The sequence below is a fragment of the Thalassophryne amazonica genome, chromosome 14 (genome assembly GCF_902500255.1).
Source record: "Thalassophryne amazonica chromosome 14, fThaAma1.1, whole genome shotgun sequence".
Taxonomy (NCBI): Eukaryota; Metazoa; Chordata; class Actinopteri; order Batrachoidiformes; family Batrachoididae; genus Thalassophryne; species Thalassophryne amazonica.
The window spans coordinates 37,143,726-37,165,925 of NC_047116.1; the positions used below are offsets into that span (position 1 = coordinate 37,143,726).

Sequence of the window (22,200 nt, forward strand, 5' to 3'; positions counted from 1 at the left end):
TGATATAGACATGTACAATAAGTACACACACACACACACACACAGTGTGCAGTAAAAAGACTAACATACTGATATAAACATGTACAATAAGTACGCACACCACAACACACACAGTGTGCAGTAAAAAGACTAACATACTGATATAGACATGTACAATAAGTACACACACACAGTGTGCAGTAAAAAGACTAACATACTGATATAAACATGTACAATAAGTACGCACACACACACACACACAGTGTGCAGTAAAAAGACTAACATACTGATATAGACATGTACAATAAGTACACACACACACAGTGTGCAGTAAAAAGACTAACATACTGATATAGACATGTACAATAAGTACACAAACACACACAGTGTGCAGTAAAAAGACTAACATACTGATACAGACATGTACAATAAGTACACACACAGTGTGCAGTAAAAAGACTAACATACTGATACAGACATGTACAATAAGTACACACACAGTGTGCAGTAAAAAGACTAACATACTGATACAGACATGTACAATAAGTACACACTGTGTGCAGTAAAAAGACTAACATTGTTATGTTTCGGACGCGGTGGAGCACCGATCCAGCGTTTGAAAGGACCCAGCATAAAATAAGTAGAGCACGGTTCAAAAGATAACAGAATTTAATAAACATAACAGTGGGTGAAGTGCTAAACAACTAAAACGTCCGCGGTCTGGTGAGGTGGAAACACGGCGCGCTCTCAACAGCGCAAACGGTCCGAAGCCACAGCAGTTCGGACCCAGGGACCCCGCCGACCCCAGGTGGCTGCGACAAACCAAGTCTGTGAAGAAGAAAACATGAGGTGAGTCCAACTCCACACAGATAGACACAACTCAAAGGTGCACGCAATCAGCAAACACTTCCTGGCTTAAATCTATACATCAGCTTCTCACCCTGCAGGCACGGAACAACTCAGTTCAAATCACCACTGCAGCAGAAGCTGATTAGACAATTAGCATAACGTGACAGCTCACCAACACAAGGTGTGAGGGACACCAAATCCACTGTCATTACTTCATAAGAGTCACCAAAACCAAATTACCTCAGGAAGTGTGCTGAAGAGCATGAGACCTCACCCAATCCTCCTTTACAGACTGGCGTCAAACCTGGAGTGGTCTCTGCGTCCGTGATGGTGAGATTGTTCTCCTGACGTCGATCTCACACGTCTGCTCACAAGGTCGAGTCTCTGGCAATCACACACTGTGCATTCAAGGTTTAAATGCAGCAATCTCTGATCAAGACAAAATACACCACAGCTGTGAGTCCTGATGACCTGCACGTGAAAACAAGCCTCAGGTGTTCAGGGTGAGGTCCTAATGCTCAGCCACTCAGTCCTGAATGCATACCACCTGGTGGGAGAAATAGAAAACAAAAACCAAGCCAACCAACACACAGCCCCCACAACAGTACCCCACCCTCACAGGAAGCCTCCCGGCGACCGCATGGACCTGGGCCAGAAAAAACAAAGCCCCCTCCAGGGACCATGGCTGGAATGTTGGCTGGGAACAAAAAACACCTCCTGCAGCTTCAGTTTCAGCTCCTTGTGCTGACGATCCAGCTGGGAAAGGCCCGTCTCCAGGAGCTGTGCGTTACTGTGCTCTGACGACAGCTCCATCATCAGCTGCTCAACCTGCAATGTTAATTTCTTCATGCAGTCACTGATCATCTCAATGTTGAGCTTCTCTAGTTCTTCCTTTAGCTGGATAATGCACGCTTCCAGCCGCTTCTTCTCTGTCAACAGGGAACTTTGTGCCGAGACTATCACTCTCATCCTGGAGCTCATCCTTTCTCACCCTGAGCCTGTCTGCAGCAGACTGCTCCACAGCTGACACTCCAGTGCAGAGATATCCTTTGTTGACTTTAATGGTCTTGCCCTCTGTTTCATTTAGCAAACCTGTTAGAGTCTCCACCTCTGACTGCATCTTTGCGTTCATTCCTGTCGACTCTTACTTTAGTTGTTCACTTTGCATAATTTTGGCCAGGAGTTCTTGAACCTGTGCACTCAGCCTTCTTCCGATGTGTGTTAAAGTCTGCTTAGTCATAAGACAAAAAAAAAAGAAAAAAAGACAACACAAACAACCATACCAACCCCCCCTACCCAGAGGACCGCCCCATCAAACCCCGGGAAGAGGAAAAAAAAAAACACAACCCAAACTTAAGCTTGCAAACAAAAAAACTCTAAGACACCCACACACACCCCCCGGACGACATGTAGGGACCAACACCCCCTAGAGGACATCCCGCCAGCTCCAGGAGTAATAACCACAGCCGAGGTCCCTCTGGGATCCAAAGTCACCCACAGGGACTCCCAGCGCCACCCAGAGGACCGTTCCATCAAACCCCAGGAGACGCCCCCCCTCATGACTAACAGACCCAGCCCCGGCCGTCTACGGCCCCCCCAGAGGACACCACAGTCACACCCTGAGGGCGGAAACTGGGGGAAAAAGAAAAAAAAAAACATACAAACAAAACAACAACCCCACCCCCTCAGCGCAGTGGAAACTGGAAGTACGTCCAGTGTCACCAACCACGACTGTACCCCAAAAGGCAACCAGGAGGAGTGGAACAGCGGTAATGGCGTACGGCACAAGACGGCGCCACCCCTCCGACTTTTAAACCAGCCACCAGCTGCGGGCATATTCCACTGCCCCAAACCTCAACTACGCCGATGGCATACGGCTCAAAGGCGCGCTGAAGCCGGAGGTGGAACAGGGAATCAACAAAAAAAAACACCCCGAACCCCCCCCTCCCAGATGCAGAGGTTACCTGGGAAACGCCCAGCACAACCAAACTGCACCACCCTAGCAACGCCGACAACCTACGGCTCACACGGCTGGGGCCAGAGGAGAAGACAGGGAAGTAAAAAAAAAAAAAATACCCCAAACCCCCCCCCCCCTCCCGGGCGCAGAGGTTACCCGGGAAACGCCCAGCATAACCAAACTGCACCACTCCAGCAACGCCGACAACGTAAGGCTCACACGGCTGGAGCCAGAGGAGAAGAGAGGGAACAACAAAAACAAAAAAAAAAGAACAAACAACCCAATTACCCCCCCATCCCCCCAGAGGACCGTCCCATCAAACCCTGGGAGGTGAAACCAAAAGAAATAAAAAAGAAAGACCAACAGACAAACATAAAGTCACCTGGGTCAAACTATGCTCCAGACAGCCTGCATTTCAACTCCACCAGACCACTGACAGTGCTATAATCCACAAAAACAACAAATTAACCCCTGATAAAAACACCACATACTAAAACAAGAAACAGATAATAGACCAATAAAAAAAAACTAACATTGGCCTACATCGTCAAGTGCAAATAATGGAAAAACGTATTTTCCATCCTTTGAACCTAGACGGTAATGTGACTCTGTCACCAACAGAGGGAGCCAAAGTGCCAAATAAGAAAATCCCTGTGGTAACAGAGTAAAAACCAATACACACTGCTGTAAACGACAGCAGGTTATAACAAACAGCTTAAAGTGCAAACTAAATACCACCGGGGCTGCTACAACAGGCCTCGGAGCCAGCTGCACGGGAGGAGACGGGGCTACAGCCGTAACAGCGGGGTGCGACACGACCCAAGCTGTAAACTCCACCATGCGCGCACCAACGCGCACAACACACACACACACACACACACACAGTGTGCAGTAAAAAGACTAACATACTGATAAAAACATGTACAATAAGTACACACACACACACACACACAGTGTGCAGTAAAAAGACTAACATACTGATATAAACATGTACAATAAGTACACACACACACACACAATGTGCAGTAAAAAGACTAACATGCTGATATAGACATGTACAATAAGTACACACACACACAGCAGCAGCAGGAGTACAATCATTGGACATACAGGTTATGTGTAGTAGTATAGATGCAGTATGTAAGGTGCGATACCACTTCATCATGAAGCTGAATAACTGGTGATGCAAAATACAAAACTTGCACTGTGCACAATTTCTCCAGTCACAACCAGAGAAGTCTATAACTTCTTCTTCATCATTTACTTTGTCATCATGTGGATTCTCTATGCTGTTTTCACTGCAGCGACTCTCTGGTGGGCAAGCGATGATGGATATTTTATTTATTTTATATAGATTATTTTCTCAATAGAGAGAAAAGGATTGGAATGCGACGAAGAAAAACATAGTTTGAATGGCAAACATAAATTTACTGGCGGTGTTACGGTGTGCCTACTGTTTTGTTTTTTCAGGTGGTGGGGGTACAGCCACATCAAGCACTACCCTATAGTGTCGCCTATGTTCCAAGGTTAGGTATGACAATGAATGGACAACTGTTGGCATTATTTATTCTATTTATTATTTCATCAGTTAAATAGTACCCTGTCTGTTTTTGAAGCACAGTGCCTTCCTCTGGTAGGCGACGTATACAGCAATGGCACCCATCACAGCCAAAACCACACCAATCACGATACCCGCTAAAGAGCCGGGCTGAGTCCCTGAAGAAAAACAAACAAGCAAACAAACAAAAATTGTCCATCAGAGCTGCAAGTATGTTTTTTTAAAAACTGTGGTCAAATTCAAACATGAATACAAGTCTATACAGTTTGCATTAACACAACACACAGTAATGACACATACAGAAATTGCAATACTCAGAAGTCACACATGTGACATAATGAGTGATCCACTTTGCATTTGAAATAATCAATGGCATCTGAGCAGCCAGGCTTGCCAAGTGTCTGCCACATCATGTGCAATACTAATTCACTCAGTTATCCCATTATTAGCTGCTTAGCAACATTCAGAGCCCCATCATAATTCTGTCTGCACCTGGAGCCTAGTTACTATGACAACAACACTGTCACAGATCTGAGCAGTTTTCACATTTTGTCATAGCAAAGTGCAAATGCAAAGCACATTCAGCATGACTGAATGCAACAACACATCTGCACCGCCAAGGCATTCAATAAAACTCTTTTTTGGCACTTTGTACACACATGCACAGTACTGTGGCAAATATACAAGTTGAATGGGCATAAAATGTTTTAAAATAATAAGATGTTGAATACCTAATATTTATAAAATATATATATATTAAAAGTACATTATTTCATTACTTCCTTTCAAAATTATTTTATTTTGATCTGCTGATGGAGAAAAATAATATGAAACTCTACATTTTCATCATAATTTCAGGTTGTGTAAAACAAATATATATAAACATAAGCATAACTGTTCAAATGTTTGACCACTTTTCATCTTTAGAAATATAACATTTTCCTGTCAAAATAAAAAAAAAAAAAATGGAAAAAAAAAAGTTTCACAATTTAGGTGGTCATGTGCAATTTATAAGAAAAATGTTGCATTTCTTAAGGTTTTTAAAATACTTTTATTATTGTGTGATCATCAGCAAATGTCTTCATCTTGACATTTATGAAATATGTTGATTAAAAAAGTAAAACAACAGTATTAGCAGATTCTTTACACTAAGTTTACAGAATGTGTTCATGACATTTACGCCCTTTGCAAAGGCTGAATTAAACTAGCTCTGCATAATTATGTGATCCCAATGAAACAGAATCAGCCAAGTCCTGTAGTTTCATGTGAACTCAATTTTTTAGTTGGAGACAAAACAAACATCCCAACCAATCTAGACACCTGTTTGTGCTTTAAATTAGGCAGTTGAAGTCATCCAAAGAACACCTCACAATTCCTGTGGTGCATGCATGCATCCAATGAGGTGTCTTGATCGGTAACTAATACTTCCAAAACAGGAACATGGCACACATCAAATCCCCTAAAACAAAACTGTCAGACCACGAAACTGTTTCAGTAGCAGGTTTATCAGTGGAAATATAAAGAAATCAACAGGTTTTTTCATTGTTAGAAAAAACTGAAACAGTTCCACTCAACAACACTTTTGGTTTTGCTCCCATTTTGTATGAGATGAACTCAAAGATCTAAACCTTTTTCCACATACACAATATCACCATTTCCCTCAAATATTGTTCACAAACCAGTTCTAAATCTGTGATAGTGAGCACTTCTCCTTTGCTGAGATAATCCATACCCACCACACAGGTGTGCCATACCAAGATGCTGATTAGACACCATGATTAGTGCACAGGTGTGCCTTAGACTGCCCACAATAAAAGGCCACTCTGAAAGGTGCAGTTTTATCACACAGCACAATGCCACAGATGTCGCAAGATTTGATGGGAGCGTGCAATTGGCATGCTAACAGCAGGAATGTCAACCAGAGCTGTTGCTCGTGTATTGAATGTTCATTTCTCTACCATAAGCCGTCTCCAAAGGCGTTTCAGAGAATTTGGCAGTACATCCAACCAGCCCTCACAACCGCAGACCAGTGTAACCACACCAGCTCAGGACCTCCACATCCAGCATGTTCACCCTCCAAGATCGTCTGAGACCTAGCCACTCGGACAGCTGCTGAAACAATCGGTTTGCATAACCAAAGAATTTCTGCACAATCGTCAGAAACCATCTCAGGGAAGCTCATCTTGCATGCTCGTCGTCCTCATCGGGGTCTCCGACCTGACTCCAGTTTTTTGGTGGGTCGTCGTAACCGACCTTGAGTGGGCCAAATGCTCACATTCGCTGGCGTTCGCACGTTGACAGCAGGTGTTCTCTTCACGGATGAATCCAGGTTCACAATGTTCAGGGAGATGGCAGACAGCGTGTGTGGCGTGGTTGTGGGTGAGCGGTTTTCTGATGTCAATGTGTGGATCGAGTGGCCCATGGTGGCGGTGGGGTTAGGCTATGGGCAGACGTTTGTTATGGACGAAGAACACAGGCGCATTTTATTGATGACATTTTGAATGCACAGAGATACCGTGACGAGATCCTGAGGCCCATTGTTGTGCCATACATCCAAGAACATCACCTCATGTTGCAGCAGGGATAATGCACAGCCCATGTGGCAAGGATCTGTACACAATTCTTGGAAGCTGAAAATGTCCCAGTTCTTGCATGGCCGGCATACTCACCGGACATGTCACCCATTGAGCATGTTTGGGATGCTCTGGACCGGCGTATACGACAGCGTGTACCAGTTCCTGCCAATATTCAGCAACTTCGCTCAGCCATTGAAGAGGAGTGGCACCAACATTCCACAGGCCACAATTGACAACCTGATCAACTCTATGCGAAGGAGATGTGTTGCACTGCATGAGGCAAATGGTGGTCACACCAGATACTGACTGGTATCCCCCCCCCAATAAAACAAAACTGCACCTTTCAGAGTGGCCTTTTATTGTGGGCAGTCTAAGGCACACCTGTGCACTAATCATGGTGTCTAATCAGCATCTTGATATGGCACACCTGTGAGGTGGGATGGATTATCTCAGCAAAGGAGAAGTGCTCACTATCACAGATTTAGACTGGTTTGTGAACAATATTTGAGGGAAATGTTGATATTGTGTATGTGGAAAAAGTTTTAGATCTTTGAGTTCATCTCATACAAAATGGGAGCAAAACCAAAAGTGTTGCGTTTATATTTTTGTTGAGTATATAATACACTGAAAATATTAAGGGTCCTACCTAATCCACACAGTTGTATCAGTGTGTTTACTTTGATAACAGCATCACGTACACGCTTAATTACTATATGGATAACTAGCCGAGTATCCACCCCAGGGCAGGTTTGATTTAGAAACGGAAATGAAACTTCATCTTCAAAAACAACGCTATCACCTCCTGCCTATCCTGGATTCAAGAGAACTGTTAGGGTGTGACTAAGGCTCCCTCAAGAAGAAACAGCTGTGTATTACTACTACCACTACTCCTACTACTACTACAGTACTGTTACTTGCAAAAATGAAAAGGTAAAAAGTTCAAAGGAAAAATAAGAGAATAGAAAAGTATGACACCAACCTTTTAATATACTTGCCGATGATAAGTAGAAATGTGTCTCTCCCCTTAACTACACCTACGAATATTATTACTAAAGTGCTCAATAGCCTACACTCAAAAAACTGATGCATCGGATGAACTCAATTCAATTATGGGCAGGATTTCCATGTAATAAATATATGTAGCCCCAACTCAAATAAAGCACATCCATGCAAGATAATTTAACTTAATTTAATTGAGACTACATATATTTATTAGATGGAAATCCTGCCCATAACTGAACTGAGTTCATCCAAAGAGCCATTTGTTTGTGTGATACACTCAAAAAACTGACTCATTGCATTAGATTCCATCTAACAAATATATGTAGTCCCAACTAAATTAAATTACATTATTTTGCATGGATGTGTTTTATTTGAGTTGGGGCTACATATATTTATTAGATGGAAATCCTGCACATAATTGAATTGAGTTCATCCAAAGAGCCATGTTTGAATATATGTCACTCCTTATGTGTCTGTATGTTAAAGTATATGTGTACCAAGCTTGGCTCAATTCTGGAGCACAAAAGTGTTCCTCCCAATAACTACTACACTGACAAAAGAACCAACTTAAAAAGGTGTTTCAATTGGTAACATTTAAATGAATTAAGTTCCTTGAACTTACGTTAATAAGTTAGATTAACTCTAACTTCTAAACTTAATTTTAGACAACTTAATTCATTCATCTAAATGAATTAAGTTGCTTGAACTTAAGCTATTAAGTTAGATCAACTCTAACTTATAAACTTAATTTCATGCAACTTAATTCATTTAGATGTCACCAAATGAAACAATTAATTTAGCCTATGTTACTCCACCGAATGTCAAAGTATATGTGTGCCAGGTAAATTAGCACTTGTGGGGGTGAAACACTTGAACCCATTGTGTTTTGTGGCATTGTTGGTTTTATTTGCATTGCCAACCCCCAATACCACCTCAAGGTTACCGCAAGGGACATTAGACTCACTTTGATTTCATTTGTTGTCTTTTTGACAATGACTTTTTTCTGTACCACTCCACCATAATGGACAAGTTCACTTATTTTTAACAACCCTAAAAGTATTGAGTGCTCCATTCCCCTTTGACAATTCCTTAGTTTGTGAGAAATCCCTTATTTATCCCTTAAAAAAAAAAATCTACAAAGAAGTTTCATACAATAAGAGTAACACACTCAGGATAGAAAGTTAACTCATCACCAGCAATATATGTTGCCTCTGATCATAACACATTGTAAGGAGACTTTAATAACAACAATAAGCAAATTTAAGGTTCTGATAAATACAGTTTGTTTTTTTTAGAGGTGCCCTACTGACACACAGATATTACCATTTATCAATTTATAGAAAACAAGATTTCTTTCTTTTGACACATTTGGCAAAGGTTGAGTGCAGCACTCAAAGTCTTGATAGCAGAAAGTGTTGTAAAATAATAAGGGTTATAAAAAAATAGTCAACTTCCTCTTTAAACCACATGCAACAGACAAAAGCTGTTGTATGCAATGTATGTCTCTCCAATCACAGCCACTGAGGTCTGTAACTCTCACCCAGTTTTTAAATTATGGCATCTTCCACTCCAGACTGCTCATCTGTTGATGCCTCAATAAAAACACAGCCTGGCAACCATTTGTCCAATTATTTTTGGTCTAGTAAGCAAAACATCAACATCCATAAGTATGACAGATGACAAATAAGGGTGTGTTGTATCGGTGCGAGGGTGGAGGGGAAAAGAGCAAGCAGAGGTGCAAGGAGTGACTCAGCTACCCCACGGAATAAATTAAAGACTAAAAGCAAGAGCACAGCAAATCCCAGAAAAATAAATAAATAAATGTGAAAAATGAGAAAACAAGGGTGTGGGATCAGGCTGAAAGGCCCCCAGGCTGCATGACTGAAGATGAATCAAACAAAAGTTCAATGAAAATAGGGGAAATTAAAAAAGGAAGATGCCATGAGTCAGTAAGAGTTACGGCAGATGTGCATGCTCCATTTGTAAGCTAGCAGGTTAGGGCAAGAGCGCACCCTTTATATCTCACTGAGTAAGAAAGACCTGCGGCAGAGGCTGTGATTCAGTGAGGTCTACTGTGTTGCCAGATTACCTGACCGAAACTACATGTGGAAACTTAGCTTAAAGATAAAATAAATAGAGCGCGAGGCGGGGTACACCCAGGACAAGATGCCAGTCTGTCGCAGGGCCACAAACAGACAAACAAACACAGACACACCCACACCTACGGACAATTTAAAGATTCCAATCTACTTAACCCACATGTCTTTGGATGTGGGAGGAAACCGGAGCACCTGGAGGAAACCCACGCAAACATGGGGAGAACATGCAAACTCCACACAGAAAGGCCACGGGAATTGAACCCCACGACCTTCTCGCTGTGAGGCAACAGTGCTAACTACTAAGCCACCGTGCTGCCCACCAGTCAATTCAATTTATTTAATTTTAATTCAATATATTTCATTATATAGTGCCAAATCACAACAAAGCTGCCTCAAGGTGCTTCACAGAAGTAAGGTCTAACCTTACCAACCCCGAGAGCAACCACACAGGCGACAGTAGTAAGGAAAAACTCCCTCTGATGATATTGAGGAAGAAACCTCAAGCAGACCAGACTCAGAGGGGTGACCCTCTGCTTGGGCCATGCTACAGACACAATTAACAATACAAATGTTGTCCATTCCGATGCTCCCATTTTGTTCGGGACCAACTTAAGAGAGAATGTTTGAACCTACTTAAAAAAAAGTGTTACAATTTGTAAAAACCTGAATGAAGTTGTTTGAACTTAAATTTGAAAGTTAAATCAACTCTAATTTACAAACTTAAGTTCAAACAACTTAATTCATTCAGGTTTTTACAAATTGTAACAATTTGAAGTTGGTTCAAACATTCTCTTTTTTCAGTGTAGCAGGTTCTTTCCCAGACTAGGCCAGTACCTATTTTACAGCTGGGTGCACTAAAACAACATAGATTACATGTCTTGACCAAGGACAGGGACAGGTAGCACGACCGGGAGCGAACACAGGTGGAGATGTTGGCAGACCAGCTTCTTATCCATTGAGCTACCTGCTCCACTTGGTTGCTTACTGAATCTCTAAAAAAAAGCAAACTCCAAAACTTGCCCAGTATAACTATTTTCAAAATGATCACCCCCGCCAAGGAGATGACATATGTCTTGTTGTTTGGGAGTCAATCATGTATTCAGCAAAATATCTTTATAGGACATGAATGGATTTTCGTGAAATCTGGTTGAGACGTCCTCTTCATGTCAAGGAACAGCTGATTATGTTTTCAGCAGCTCATGATTAAGAAGCACAGGGTAGCTTTAATCTTTGGAAACCAATAGAAACAGAATCCTTTCAAGACACTATAACATTTATTGAGTAATGTAACTTTGTAAATTAACTTAGTGGTTGTGGATAAGTGAGTAAAAACTAACCTGGTAACTTCAGTGTAACTACATCTGAGTGATTTAGTTCAACTAAGGCATTTAAAGTAAAATTGACTGAGTACCAGTACTGGATAACCTGAGAGCAACTGACAATAACCACGTAATAGCTTAAAAGACTCATCTGATCCTATTCATGGGACAGATTATTCCTTTGATATTTGACCTTTGATCCTAATTCCTTTGATACCAATTAATTTGATCCTGATTATAACATCAAGGAAATCAGGAGCTAAGTTCAGAAATAAGAATCAAAGAATCTGCCCTGATCCTGATTTCATTGATCCTGATTAAAGGATCAAATCAAGACAGACGGACAAATGTTGATGAAATTATAACCTCTGCGGGAAGGGTTAAAGATGAAAGATTAGTGATCTGGATAAAAAAAAATGAGTGATCAGCATCAAAGCTCAGTGGTAAGACTCAAGATTCTAAAAAAAAGTTTACAGTCAGAACCTACAATGAGTAATTAGGAACAAGGATGAGGATTAGAAGTCACTAATCAGGATCAAAGATCAACAAACAGGATCCAGGAATGTCAAAGAAGGAGTCAAAGGAACAATCTTCTCACAAAGAAAAAGAAAAAGGAGAATGTAAGCATCCAGTTTCACAGTTTGGAATGATCAAAACTCAAAAGCATAATCTTCTCCTTGACCTAAATCTGCGTCAAAGTTTTATCAACCTTTCCTTAGCTCAGGTCCGACCTCTTCATGAAATTTCATTGAATCCGTGCCTTGGAATTTCTGATTCTGATGTCTTTTTTTTATGCTGACGATAAAGTAACAAACTAATATACAAACCACAATGAAAAAACTATCTGGTCAAGGATGGTATTGATAACAGTGACAGTGAGAAGGTGGCAATGAGGCAATATGAACAAATCAAATTCCATGCAAACATGTCATTTTAAAATATGAATATATTTCCTGCCTGATTTGTTGTTTCAATTTTAAAAACTGTAAAAGTGGTACATTTCTGCAGAAATTATAATAATATGTGTAGATCCTGAGAGGACTGACGGGACATTTCCTGTGTCTTCATGTACCTCATTTAAGGCCCAGTCACATGCCACACGGCGAGAGCTGAACGAAGGAAAAAAGTCACAAATCGTTGAGAAAAAGTGGACGAATGAGCCGGCACTTCTCCCATCACCGAAAAGCCTGTGAGTGCAGAGCGCATAAAAGAATGAAAGAAAACTAAAATGAACAAAAGAAAAGCAAAGCAAATGGCGACCTTGGCGCTTTAGGGCAACAGGGTGGCGCAGGCCCCCCTGCTACGTCCTTCACCCACTTTGCCTCAAATCGGATGAGAGACTACATCAAGTTTAGCGCACATAAACAATGTCAAATGTATTTGTGTTGTCTTTAAATCTGATATGTGCCATTATTACGTTCAACTACAAGTAATATTTCCATGTCCTTCCTGATATGAAGCAGATTCCCACAGTTTTCAAAGAACAACTCTGTAGCTCAGTGGTAAAGTCTCTGACTGGCAATCAAAGCTTGTATGTTTTTTTTTTCTTCCACATAAGCGGTGCGATGTGGTCCCATAGGTACCGGCTGGGTTTTTTTTTTTTTTTTTGCAACCCCAATTCCAGTGAAGTTGGGATGTTGTGTGAAATGTAAATAAAAACACAATACGTTTTGCAAATCCTCTTCAAGCTATATTCAGTTGAATACACCACAAAGACAAGATATTTAATGCTCAAACTTATTTGGTTTTCGTGCAAATATTTGCCCGTTTTGAAATGGATGCCTGCAACACATTTCAAAACAGCTGGGACAGGGGGGACAAAAAACTGAAAAACTGGGAAGTTGATGAATGCTCAAAGAACACCTGTTTGGAACATCCCACAGGTGAACAGGTTAACTGGAAACAGGTGAATGCTGTGATTGGGTATAAAAGGAGCATCCCCAAAAGGCTCAGCCATTCACAAGCAAAGATGGGGTGAGGATCACCACTTTGTGAACAACTGCATGAAAAAAAATTGTCCAACAGTTTAAGAACAATGTTTCTCAATGTTCAATTGCAAGGAATTTAGGGATTCCATCATCTACAGTTCATAATATAATCAGAAGATTCAGAGAATATGGAGAACTTTCTACACGTAAGCAGCAAGGCCGAAAACCAACAATGAATGGCCGTGACCTTCGATCCCTCAAGCGGCACTGCATTAAAAACAGACATCATTGTGTAAAGGATCTCACCGCATGGGCTCAGGAACACTTCAGAAAACCAATGTCAGTTAACACAGTTCGTCGCTACATCTACAAGTGCAAGTTAAAACTCTACCATGCAAAGTGAAAGCCAAACATCAGCAACATCCAGAAATGCCGCCACCTTCTCTGGGCCCGAGCTCATTTGAAATGGACAGATGCAAAGTGGAAAAGTGTGCTGTGGTCTGATGAGTCCACATTTAAAATTGTTTTTGGAAATCATGGACGTCGTGTCCTCCAGACAAAAGAGGAAAAAGACCATCCAGATTGTTACCAGCGTTAAGTTCAAAAGCCAGCATCTGTGATGGTATGGGGGTGTGTTAGTGCCCATGGCATGGGCACTAACACATCTGTGATGGCACCATCAATGCTGAAAGATACATCCAGGTTTTGGCGCAACACATGCTGCCATCCAAGCAATGTCTTTTTCAGGGACGTTCCTGCTTATTTCAGCAAGACAATGCCAAGCCACATTCTGCACGTGTTACAACAGTATGGCTTCGTAGTAAAAGAGTGCGGGTACTAGACTGTCCTGTCTGTAGTCCAGACCTGTCGCCCACTGAAAATGTGTGGCGCATTATGAAGCGCAAAATACGACAACGAAGACCGCGAACTGTTGAACAACTGAAGTTGTACATCAAGCAAGAATGGGAAAGAATTCCACCTACAAAGCTTCAAAAATTAGTGTCCTCAGTTCCCAAACGCTTATTGAGTGTTGTTAGAAGGAAAGGTGATGTAACACAGTGGTAAACATACCACTGTCCCAGCTTTTTTGAAACATGTTGCAGGCATCCATTTCAAAATGAGCAAATATTTGCACAAAAACAATCAGTTTATCAGTTTGAACATTAAATATCTTGTCTTTGTGGTGTATTCAATTGAATATAGGTTGAAGAGGATTTGCAAATCATTGTATTCTGTTTTCATTTCCATTTTACACAATGTCCCATCTTCATTGGAACTGGGGTTGTATTCCACTTAAGTGGCATGATTTGGTCCTACAGGTACTGGCTGGCTTTCTTATATTTCCTCCACATAAGCGGCGCGATGTGCCACACCTGGCACTGTGTGTTCCTGCCTGAAAGACACTGGTGCGTGCACAAACTTTCGCACTGGGTTCATGCATGCCTGCCCGTCGGCGCAATGTTTCGTGGTGCACTAATTTCAAACTGTTTTGCGCTGTTTCGCCATTTTCGTCCAAACGCTGTCCAAACTTCACACTATGTGTGAAGGAACCCTTAAAATCAAAACATTCATGATGACATGACAGCGGGTATCACACAGAGTGCCACCCTGTGCTCTCCACAGCACCTGCAGGTACGCTATTGTTTCTGTATGAAAACGTTGCTTTCCATCTCACACATGGACGAGTCACGTTCACCTTGTCAAATCTTTAGTTATTGATCCCTTCAGATATCATCAACGTTCATGCAAGACGTGGGACTTTGGAGGTTGGATGGAGTTGGACAACAATCAAATGGAACCCTGATGGTATGGAACTATGCAAACAATGAGGAACCTTCAAGACAGAAAGCAAAATGGAATACGGATGAATTGAGGCTGTCGTGGGCAGCACGGTGGCTTAGTGGTTAGCACTGTTACCTCACAGAGAGGAGGTTGTGGGTTCAATTCCCGTGGCCTTTCTGTGTGGAGTTTGCATGTTCTCCCCGTGTTTGCGTGGGTTTCCTCCGGGTGCTCCGGTTTCCTCTCTCATCCAAAGACATGTGGGTTAGGTGGATTGGAATCTTTACAATTGTCCGTAGGTGTGTGTGTGTGGGTGTGTCTGTGTTTGTTTGTCTGTTTGTGGCCCTGCGACAGACTGGCGTCCTGTCCTGGGTGTACCCCGCCTCACGCCCTATGACTGCTGGGATAGGCTCCAGCCCCCCGCGACCCTTAATTGGACTAAGCGGTAGAAGATGAATGAATGAATGAATGAATGAATGAATGAGGTTGTCGTCAGGATTTGTTCACATTTTTTAACAGTTTGAAAATTCTGACGAAACGACAGGAACGAAGCTGGACGACGGTTAAACGATGTCTCTGAAAGTCAACTACGTCCAGATTTCTTTTTCCTTTTTTTGCTTCAGTGTCCTTCGTTAGTGCTGTGTGACCGGGGCTTTACATGACTTTAATCATGCATGAAGCAATGGCTGATTAATAATATTGTATGTTGTGAAATCTTATCAAAAACAGATGCGATTTTCTTTTATCACAAATTAACAGACTTATTGAAGCAGGCTGGTGAGTTCTCTTCTAAATTGTATGATGTTATTTTTCTTTGAATAAATAAAACCTGATGTTTGCAGAGAACATCTCTGTGTACACCTAACAGACACAGTTCCATTTACAAAGTGCAACAATATATATATATATATATATATATATATATATATATATATATATATATATATATATATATATATATATATATATATATAGTATATTTACAGTGAGGAAAATAAGTATTTGATCTACTCACTGTCCATTTTTGTAGGTTTTCCCACCTTCAAAGAATGGAGTGGTCCGTCATATTAATCATAGGTACACTTCAACTGTGAGAGACAGAATATTACATTGTATGATTTTTAAATAATTAATTTGCATTTTGGCAGCACGGTGGATTAGTGGTTAGCACTGTTGCCTTGCAGCAAGAAGGTCGTGGGTTCAATTCCCGTGGCCTTTCTGTGTGGAGTTTGCATGTTCTCCCCGTGTTTGCGTGGGTTTCCTCCGGGTGCTCCGGTTTCCTCCCACATCCAAAGACATGCTGTTTAGGTGGACTGGAATCTTTAATTTGTCCGTAGGTGTGTGTGTGGGTGTGTTTGTTTGTCTGTTTGTGGCCCTGTGACAGACTGGCGTCCTGTCCTGGGTGTACCCCGCCTCGCGCTCTATGGCTGCTGGGATAGGCTCCAGCCCCCACGTGACCCTTAATTGGACTAAGTGGTAGAAGATGGATGAATGAATGAATGAATGAATAATTTGCATTTTATTGCATGAAATAAGGATTGAAATAAGCATTTGATACAAAAAAAAAAAAAAAAACAGACCTTAATATTTGGTACAGAAACCTTTGTTTGTAATTACAGAGGTCAGACATTTTCTGTAGCTCTTGACCAAGTTTGCACACTGCAGCAGGGATTTGGTCCACTCCTCCATACAGATCTTCCAGGTTTCAAGTTTAAGCTCCCTCCAAAGATTTTCTATTGAGTTCAGGTCTGGAGACTGGCCAGGCCACTCCAGCACTTGAAATGCTTACGTAGCCCCACCTTAGTTGCCCTGGCTGTGTGTTCAGGTCATTGTCATGCTGGAAGACCCAGCCACGACCCTCTTCAATGCTCTTACTGAGGGAAGGAGGCTGTTTGCCAAAATCTTGCAATACATGACCCCATCCATCCTCCCTCAATACGGTTGAAGTCGTCCTGTCCCCTTTGCAGAAAAGCACCCCCAAAAATGATGTTTCCACCCCCATGCTTCACAGTTGGGGATGGTTTTCTTGGGGTTGTCCCATCCTCCAAACACGGCGAGTGGAGTCGATACCAAAAAGCTCTATTTTGGTCTCATCTGGACCACATGACCTTCTCTCATACCTCCTCTGTATCATCCAGATGGTCACTGGTGAACTTCAAACGGGCCTGGACATGTGCTGGCTTGAGCAAGCAGACCTTGCTGCCCTGCAGGATTTTAAACCATGACAGCGTAGTGAGTTACTCATGTAATCTTTGTGACTGTAGCCCCAGCTCTCTTCAGGTCATTGACCAGGTCCTCCTGTTCTGGGCTTTGTCAGAATCATTCTTACCCCACGAGGCGAGATCTTGCATGGAGCCCCAGACCGAAGAAATACTGACAGTCATCTTGTGTTTCTTCCACTTTCTAATAAATAATCATAACAGTTGATGTCTTCTCACCAAGCTGGTTGCCTATTGTCCTGTAGTCCATCCCAGCCTTGTGCAGGTCTATAGACAGCTCTTTGGTCTTTGCCATGGTGAACAGGTTGGAGTGTGATTGACCGAGGTGGTGTGGACAGGTGTCGATTTGAAACAGGTGCAATTAATACAGGTAAAGAGTGCAGAATAGGAGGCTTCTTAAAGAAAACTAACAGATCTGTGAGAGCCGGAATTCTTGCTGGTTAGTAGGTGACAAAATACTTATTTCATGCAATAAAATGCAAATTAATTATTTAAAAAATCATACAATGTGATTTCAGATTTTTATTTTTACTTTTTTAGATTCTGGTCTCTCATAGTTAAAGTGTACCTAAGATAAAAATTACAGACCTCTCCATTCTTTGTAGATGGGAAAACTTGCAAAATCGGCAGTGGATCAAATACGTATATATATATATATATATATATATAGTGCCCTCCAAAAGTACTGGAACACTTAGTATTTCACATATTTTAATTTATTTATGCCATTTCATATACAAAAAATACAAAATTTTAAAATTGTTATGTCTAAAATTTTAGATTTTTTTTTTTTTTTTTTTTTTTTGCATTTTTTGTCTAACGTCAATAAATACAAGCCACTTTTAAGTGTTTTAAGTCTTTTTAAGCCATTCAGTTACAGGTACTTGGTTATTGTCAGTGCTCTTGGGGTATCTAGTATTGTACTGCGTCACTTTGGGAATAACCCTTTTGTGTTTGATGATTTGCAGAATTTAATGCTGGATTTTACGGTTGCAACTTGAGTTTTAAAACAGACAAAGGTAAAATGGATATTTGTGACCGTAATCCAGCATTAATGTCCGCAAATCATCAGACAAAAAGGGGGTTATTCCCATTCTCATCCATTCTCATCCATTGTTTGCATGGTTTATTTTTCTGTAAGTAATTCGGTCGGCGAAGCTTACTGTAGCAACAGACTCTTCATGTCAAACTGGAAATTCTGTAAGCAGACCCACAGATTTCTTCATCTCCTCAACTGCATTGAGTAATTCTGTATCAGAATCGGCATCAATAGTTTCATATGGTATCTTAAAATCACACATTTTGGCAATGTCATTGCTCTGCCAGTTTCTCTCTCCAGCTGACAGCCAGTGCCATTATTGACATCTGCGTAGCAACGTGCCCAGTCAGGGCACAGAGTAATAAATCAAATGTGAAACGGTCTAATATTTTGTCACCGTCAACGCGATATCTTATGGTCTGAAATATCTCACATGATAGACCGGTCAAATTTGTGGAACAAATGTAATTGGATTAGAATTTTATTTTAAATGCTTTAGTTGAACCATACATACACACACACACACACACACACACACACACACACACACACACCACACACACACACACACACACACACACACACACCACACACACACACACACACTTATATATTCTGACCTTTACATAAAAATTATACAAACCAACTTACTCATGGAAGCACACAACTTAAAACTGGAGAGTAAGTAAAAGGTCTGGAAAATGTCATTGCTTGTGGAGTGAGGCGTGCTCACAGCACAAGTACGTCATGAAACAACAGTGTTTTCAAAACAAACAAAAGGTGGAACAAGCAAAACTGACCTTTTGGATGACTTGACCCTGTAATTCATAACAAAGAATAGAAATACAGGCAGTTAGCAACAAAAACATTTTTTTGTTAAATGGACTTCATCATTATGTACATTGGGTGAAAAGAGAATAAAGTGACATACTGGGGGAAACAATATGTGGTGAGAAACATTATGGTGAAATTTCACAGATGCTGTTGGTGGTACGAAATCTGAAAACCGAAGTTACCAAGGCTGAATGTCTGAAGCAGGTCTAACATGTTCTAACAAAGCTACAGAACTAAAGCTGCAGTGCCTTTGGATTTGTTACAATTTAATCCTAAAAAAACCAACCCAAAAAACAGATTTCTTATGCACTATTTCAATTTTTATTCCTTTGTATTCAAATGAAGGGTTCCCAATATTACATCATCATATAATTAATCTTTTTCTGGGAACAACTTAATATTTTGATCCATGTGGGTTAAAACACAGACAAGACATAACACACGGTTAAACTCAGCATGCTGTTCCAGGGTTAAGCAGTAGTGCATGTGCTTATGCAAAATCATAGCTTTGCCCCCTAAGAAAATGCTTTACCAGCAATAATTTAGTTTTAATTTTTTTTTCTGATGTACCACAAAATAAAGCCAGCAGGTAACTCAGTAGGAACAAGGTTCACGCTATGAATACTGCTGCTTGGAAGCAAATTAAACCATTGGTGCTAGTAACAAGTAGCCTGGTTAACCAGACCCATTCACTTCACCAAATAATTTTGCTTTGCAAATTTCTCAATCTGAGAATTAGTTTGATTGTACCAAGAAAGGTAATAACCTCTGGGACCAATGGCCCACAGAGCCTAGATAGGGCTTGCTACTTCTATAGGCACAGAAGTACTTTACATAATCAGTAGATTTCAACACAAAGTAAATTTTGCAAAAAATACAAAGAGACTGCACCTTAATGGCAAAATACTTTTAAATAAGTCATATTGTGCAGGACTATACACAACCAGTCAAATGTTCGAATGCACTTTCCCTTTCAAATGAATGGGAAAGTGTGTCCAAACGTATTGTGCATATATAGTGTATATACGACGGTGGCACTAACAAAAAGACAGGAGGCAGAGCTGGAGGTGGCAGAGCTGAAGATGTTGAGATTCTCTTTGGGAGTGACAAGAATGGACAAGATTAGGAATGAACATATCAGAGGGACAGCTCAGGTGGGACGGTTTGGAGACAAAGGTCAGAGAGGCTCCATGAGATGGTTTGGACATGTGCAGAGGAGGGACCCAGGGTATATAGGGAGAAGGATGCTGAGGCTGGAGCCACCAGGCAGGAGGAGAAGAGGGAGGCCAAAGAGGAGGTTTATCGATGTGCTGAGGGAGGACATGCAGGTGGTTGGTGTGACAGAGGAAGATACAGAGGACAGGGTGAGATGGAAATGACTGATCTGCTGTGGCGACCCCTAACGGAACAGCTGAAAGACAAAGAAGAATACGAAAACTATCTTACCCTGTCCGGCCCCCAACACGTGCTGTGGAGAGAAAGTGAGAGTGGTCAGAGAAACACAGTGGAAATATGCAGAAATAACAGCAGTGAACACACGCGCTGAGGAAAGAGGAAAAAGCATGAGAGATTTGTGATAGTAAATACAGTTTTGGTGATGGAGCTGCATCTTTTGGCTACATTCACTTCAGTGATTCATCAAATGCACGACCTACAAACTGACCAACTACTTAACAGACCCAACCAAACTGACTTGTTTAAATAATAAATACATTTTAGAACAAGATAGTGTATTATATTCCATCTGTCCATGAGGGCTTCAATGCCCTATCTCACACCACTGCCTATATGGGCTTATTTTTCTTGTCAAATATATACAAGATGTGTGATTCTACAGGCTTTTATGAAACAGGTTATCAGAAAGAGTTACAGAGGTTAGGAACAACTAAAACAACTCAATTCTGTCACTACACAGATTTCAGTCCCCACTGAGGGAAGAAAATCGAGTCTGAGCTGAAACGACTCAGAGGCGGAAATATCTGCTTGATCCAGTTCGACATTTTTGTCTTGAAAAGGGACAAAAACACCAATTTTTGACGTCAAACAAATGGGCCAATAGTTATAACTGGATCACGTAGGCTACAGAGCAAATTCTGGGCTCAAGAGTTTTTTTTTGTTTGTTTGTTTGTTTGTTTTTTTATTATGAAAAATACCAAATATACACTTGATGAATTTCAAGAATGTCAAAAATCACAGTAGAATATGTTTTGACTCACCGTGCCCTGATGCAGAAAGGAATCATTTTGCATGTTGGTCATAATTTGACACCAAATTCATGACAAAATAAACAGTCCAAAAATCTGCTTGTGGGAGCTGCTTGTGACTGTAGTAATGGGGCGGCACAGCAAAACAGTTGTTCATTTTGTGATAAAAGCATGGAATTTGGCACACATATTCTAAATTAACTTTTTTTTTTCTTTTTTTTTTCAGATATGGAGCCATCCTGGAGCTGACCTCTAATGAATGAGCTACAGGGGTCAATAAAGAATTACACAAGGGTCAAAATTTAAAAATGGTCCTATCATTTTGAAAACTATACCACATTATTTCTTGTTATTTCTCATAACAATTCCAAAAAGGTATAGTTTGGACTATCTATGACTGAGTGTTCTGGAGTTATGGGATAAAAACAGCAAAAATGGTGACAAATCAGTTTCAGTTTGTACAGGGGTCAAAAGTTAAAGTTGCTCAATTTTGGTAAAAAGTGATGCAAATTCTTGGAATAAAAGGATTAATAAATGGAATAGTTCTGACTGTGTTGAATGTTTGGTCTCCAAAGTAAAGGTCAAACAAGGTCGATGTCCATTGGATTGTATGATGTATGACATACGTTACCCCTAGCATGATAACTAAGCATGACAGATGGTGCGAACTATTCCTTTTTGAAATCCTATTAGCTCACCCAATAATTTGCATATTTTTTTTCCAAAATTGGAGCAATTTTAACTTTTGACCCCTATACAAACTGAAACTGACCTTTGTCAGAATGTTTGCCATTTTTACCCCATAACACCATGGAATTCAGGAGGTTGCCTGGGCACACTATGAATTTGCCAGACCTA

At 41.0% G+C, this 22,200-nt stretch overlaps 1 protein-coding gene and 1 long non-coding RNA gene across 2 annotated transcripts in view; one reads left to right on the plus strand and one right to left on the minus strand.

Moving 5' to 3' along the window:
* LOC117525366 (histone-lysine N-methyltransferase 2D-like) overlaps positions 1-22,200 on the minus strand; it is a 114,265-nt gene that overhangs the window by 32,508 nt on the left and 59,557 nt on the right. The window lies entirely within an intron of this gene.
* On the plus strand, positions 6,161-21,545 carry LOC117525369. The gene is made up of 3 exons (XR_004565022.1): positions 6,161-6,173; positions 6,645-6,649; positions 21,468-21,545. It is a non-coding gene; the product is annotated as an uncharacterized LOC117525369 (long non-coding RNA).